Source organism: Molossus molossus, unplaced genomic scaffold (genome assembly GCF_014108415.1).
Source record: "Molossus molossus isolate mMolMol1 unplaced genomic scaffold, mMolMol1.p scaffold_m16_p_8, whole genome shotgun sequence".
NCBI lineage: Eukaryota > Metazoa > Chordata > Mammalia > Chiroptera > Molossidae > Molossus > Molossus molossus.
In genome coordinates, this window is record NW_023425402.1 from 4,343,967 (window position 1) to 4,349,246 (window position 5,280).

General features: G+C 46.9%; 1 pseudogene; it reads left to right on the plus strand.

The window, feature by feature from the left end:
* The first annotated feature begins 1,158 nt into the window (after window positions 1-1,158).
* On the plus strand, window positions 1,159-5,030 carry LOC118621318 (annotated as a pseudogene).
* The last annotated feature ends 250 nt before the right edge of the window (window positions 5,031-5,280 follow it).

Consider the following 5,280-nt stretch of genomic DNA (forward strand, 5'->3'; position numbering starts at 1 on the left):
CAGACAGAGCACCAAACGCAGACCACAGGGAGCACGTGGAGCAGAGATGCCAGGAAGAACAGGGCACGCTGTCACTGTGGGAACTTCACACGATGTCACAGCCCTACAATCAGGTGGGGACCCTCTTCTGCCAAGGGAAATTTGGATGTTTATAACATCATTTACAGGCCATATAAATTATCAACTTAAAAATTAGCCTCCTAGCCCTGGCCAGTTTGGCTCAACGGTTAGAGCATCAGCCTGCAGACCAAAGAGTCCCGGGTTCAATTCTGGTCAAGGGCACATACCTCGGTTGCAGTTCAGTCCCTGGCCCTGGTGAGGGTCCTGCGGGAGGCAGTCAATCGATGTGTCCCTCTCACATTGGTGTTTCTCTCCTCTCTCTCTCCCTCTCTCTTTCCCTCTCTCTCTCCTCATCTCTCTCTTTCTCCCCTCCATCCCACTCTATCTGAGGATAAATGAAAAAATATTCTCAGGTGAAGATTTAAAATAAAATAAAATTTTGTTGCTTTTGAGAAGATGAGTGAAGAACTTGCTTAATTAGGAGTACAAAAGTAGAGAAAAAAATATTCATTGGTTCCTACTAGTGGAGATCTTTTTGAGAACAGAGCTGATCCAAAATTCAGAAAGGAAGCTCCCCGAAACCAGAATTCTTGTCTATTGTGTTTCTCCTGGGTCCAGTCACCTCAAACCCAGTAGGTGTGGAGGGACGCGGAGTGGGCGGGGCACACACTCCCCACAGGCAGGACAACTAACATTAGTGCAAAGGACCCTGCACAGTGACCACCCGTGAGGTCACCCGGCAGCCTCCAAGCGTAAACCTCCCCACACACATTCTGTCAGAGAGGACAGAGGTTTCTGTTTTCCCCTCTTCCTCCATCTATAGACAAAGATCCCTCTGCTCCCATGAATCTGCCCCTAGATAATTCAAAATGAGGGTATTTTCCAGAGTCCTCCAGGTCTCTTCACAAAGATGCTTCAATTGGCAACTGAGGCGTCAGCGCAGGGAAGTCCTCTGATGGGCCGAGGGCCAATGCCGCAGACGGGTGCGGGCTCCCCTAGCGCCTCCTTCCCCTCGTCTCCCGTCTAGACCGTTTCTTTGCGTGGTTTCATCTCTGCTCCACTCGGAAAGCCTACTTCTGAGGACACCCTTGGAGGACGATGGCTCTGATTCTAGGGGCCCTCACTCTGACCACCGTGACGAGCGCCTGTGCAGATGAAAACATCGTGGGAGAGTGTGCGGGTGGGGTGTGGACCTCGAGTATGGAAAGGAACTGTAGGAACAGTGAGTGAGTTTGTTTAGACTTGATGGTCTGTGAAACCCCAGTTCCCTTCTTCTGAATTCTTATGCTTATTTCCCTCCCAGAAACCAAATTCCCAGCCCAAAATCTATGCACAGTTTTTAGATTAAACTAAATTCACACTGTCCCCGTGTGATTGCAGTGTCCCCCAAGGGCCTTGTTCTCTTTCTAACGTCAGAACCAACCAATAGAGCCTGAAGGTGGTTGTGGCCTTAGTTTACAGTAGCTCCTAATGCTAGAGGGGTTTCTCCAAACATACTGCTCCTTTAGTAGCAGTGTGTGAGCCCACCCCTTCTACCCGCCCGGAACCCTTTCCAACGCTAGTAGTTACTTTATTTTACCAGTTCGATTTCTTAGAGTAACTGTCTCCATAAGTTTGTTGTGCTACATGTAAAGTGTTGTTTTCTTTGTTTTCAATATAATTTATACTTTCCAGGTTTGGGCTCAGAAAACGAGGACAACAGATTTTATTGACAATAATTGCAATTGGAAAAATAAAATTAATTAACTGGATGACATTAATCAGGTCACTTAATTCCATTGATCTTCAGATTCCTCATATGCAAAAATAATTGATTGGCTCATTGTTCTAAGGAACATAAGATCAAATAAAATAAGTATGCAGATGTGTATTTTAAAACACGACAAACTATATAAATGCCAGGGTATAGCATGATTATTATAAGTGTCACTTCACATCTGTGTGTCCCATGAAGTTGGGATGATGTCTGAAGGAAACCCTAGGAACTTCAACTAGATTAGTGTCAGCTCAGGAACCCCGTCCCCTCTAGGCAGTGACGCCCTCGACAGCCAAGAGCAGGTTCACTCGGCTCAGCCCTCTGCTCTCCGTTTGCTCTCCACGGCCTGTGGCTCACTCCCCGCACTCAGGCGCCCGTCCAGCCTCTGTGCCGCTGTGTCCTGGCAGGGACAACCGTGGCCGAAACCTACAGAAAGACACCAAACAAAGGAAAGTAGAAGAGAAATAAAATTCAATGAATCTCCAAAACATTTGCCAAACATGACTCATTAGTTCAACAGACACTGAGTGAGCACTAAAGCACTCTTTTTGTGCTTAGCATAAACCAAGGTTCTTATATAAAGAACTCACTTCTTTCAATAAGAGACAGATCATTTTAAAAATGTATTTAATAAGTAAATAAATGCCATATTGTGTTTGAATAAGATAAATGCTATGAAAAGGTAAGACAGTATGGGGAGATTAAATGATTAAAGATAAGCTTAAGAATTAAGTGTATATAGCCCTGGCCGGTTTGGCTCAGCGGTTAGAGCATCGGCCTGCGGTCCGGAGAGACCCGGGTTCGGTTCTCGCTAAGGGCATGTACTTCGGTTGCAGTTTGTCCCCGGCCCTGGTTGGTCGTGCAGGTGGCAGCCACTCGATGTGTCCCTTCATGTCGATGTTTCTCTCTCTCTGTCTCTTCTTCTCTCTCCCTCCCACTCTATCTGTACAAAAAATGGAAAAATGTCCTCGGGTGAGGATAAAAAAAAAAAAAGAATTAAGTGTATATAATTTATTTTTATTGAACAAATATTACTGAATGCTTACTGTGTGCCATGACTCTATCAGGACAAGACATAGCATCCCAGTACCTCTGGGGGATACATTATCACAGGAAAAACAAAATATGTACATGAAAATAGTTAAGTGATATTTTAAGAACTTTCCTCTAGATAATCCTAAAATACATAAAACAGAAATGGGGTCTGACAGCAGACCATGCGCGGTAGACACCTACACTTTGCGGAACAGAGTTGCTTGTGTTTTTGTGTAATAAACTCTCCCTTCCCTCTCGTACCTTCTTGGTCTGGAATGACTGCTCACCAGCCAACCACGTGGGCACGTACGGCACAAATGTCTATCAGACGAATGGCACCTTTGGCCAGTTTACCTATGAATTTGATGGAGATGAGCTGTTCTATGTGGACCTGGAAAAAAGGGAAACTGTGTGGCATCTGCCTGAATTTAGCAATTACACCACGTTTAAAATTCAGGATGCCCTGCGAAACATTATTGTGGCAAAAAATAATTTGGATATCTTGATAAAAGACTCCAACTACACCTGCCACCAATGGTAAGTGTCCACACTTCTGTCTCTCTTCACTGCATCTACTGCACACCCTGGGTCTCAGCTCCTTGTCCCTGGAAGAGCTGCTCTTCCCAGTATACTATAAACTCCTCCACCTCTGCATTTCACGTTCTCACAAATACTCTGTCTCTATCATATCCGTTTAATCATATCCAATCTATCATATCCATTTAAAAGGAAGTATCCTTCCTTTTTGGTACTATAAGATTCTCCTTGTAATCCAATAAGAGGATGTTCACCTCTTGGCCTAAGAAGTGTGTACATGTGTGCACACACGCATGCACACACGCGTACACATGCACACACGCGTACACATGCACACTGTGCCCTGTGGATTCCCAAAGAGAGGAAAGTGTTCTAAGCTTCCTAGTGATTCAGAAGGAGAGGACGGTTCAGAGTCTGCAGATGAAGGTGATAGCATGCTTCTGAGGTCATCATAAATCACATTAAGCTTCCTCATTCAGAAGACAAAAAAATCAAGGTAGAAGTTTTGGACAGTCCTGCCTGTAAAAAAAGAAATAATGAAATAAATTATCTAAAACACGGGTGGGAAAAGGGGGGAGCTGTTGCTTACTGTAAAATGAGTCAGAAAAGACAGGACATATCTCACTAACAGCTGGGAATTGGGAATGGGAGGGTTCCCCAAACAAGTCAGGAAACTCAGGACACAGTTGTCACAAATTCAAATCAGTGTTTTGTCTTCATTGTAGAAATTCCTGAAGTGAGCGTGTTTCCCAGATTTCCCGTGGCCCTGGGTGTTCCCAACACGCTCATCTGTCTGGTGGACATCTTTCCTCCTGTGGTCGGCGTCGGTGGTTCTGCGATGGGCACGCAGTTGCAGGAGGCGTTGCCGAGACCACCTTCTACCCCAAGAATGACCACTCTTTCCTCAAACTCAGTCGCCTCACGTTTGTTCCCTATGACTGCAGGGTGGCGCACTGGGGCCTGGAGGAGCCGCTCCTCAAGCACTGGGGTGTGTCTACACCCCATCTTTTCTGTAAACCCTCCCAGTCTGGCCCAAGTCCACACCGTCTGGCCTCAGAGCCCTTAACCCTCAGGGCCTCAGGTTTATTTCCCACAACTGCAAAGTTTTCTGATAGTGACGAGACTGTTCTCCCAAAGTCCAGGTGTCCTGTGCATTTCCAAACACATACACCGTCCTCGTACAGACGCCCTACACACAGTGCCCTTTGACCCTGTCACTCCTTTTTCCTCAGAGCCCGAGATTCCGGCCCCCACGTCAGAGCTGACGGAGATGCGGTCTGCGCGCTGGGGCTGGCCGTGGGCCTCGTGGGCATCGTGGTGGGCACTGTCCTCATCACCCAGGGCCTGCGCCCAGGTGACGCCAAAGGGCCCCATGAGTCACAGCCCAGAAAATGGGAAGGTAAGAACCAGGTGGGTCAGATCTGGAAGATGTCACCACAAGCAGTGAAGCCAAGGGGGAGGATTGGCACCCAGGATACAGACATGTGTTTGAAAAATTGTGGGCAAATTGGAGAACAGGTTGACCTCAGACAGGAACAGAGGACGCACCCATCTCATGCTGTTTCCTGTTTCAGGTAGCAGTCTTTACAAGAAAGACGAAGGATGGTTCAGTCTCCAGCTCCCTGTCTTGGCCTTGATATAGGACCTAGACCTGCTCCCTGTCCCACATCGTCCTACGGCTGCTTCCACAGCCGCCTCACCTCCCTGCGTGGTGGAATTTGTGGCCAATTTTTCCTTCAGAGGTCACTGACCCTTATGAATTCTTCAACTCAGACTTCTATTGATTTCTTACCTTCCACAGAAAGACCTGGGCCATCCCACCCAGCCTCCTGGTTCTTCGTCACCCTACTTCAATATCTGTGCTGAAAAAAATGGATCTCTTTTGGAGGTAT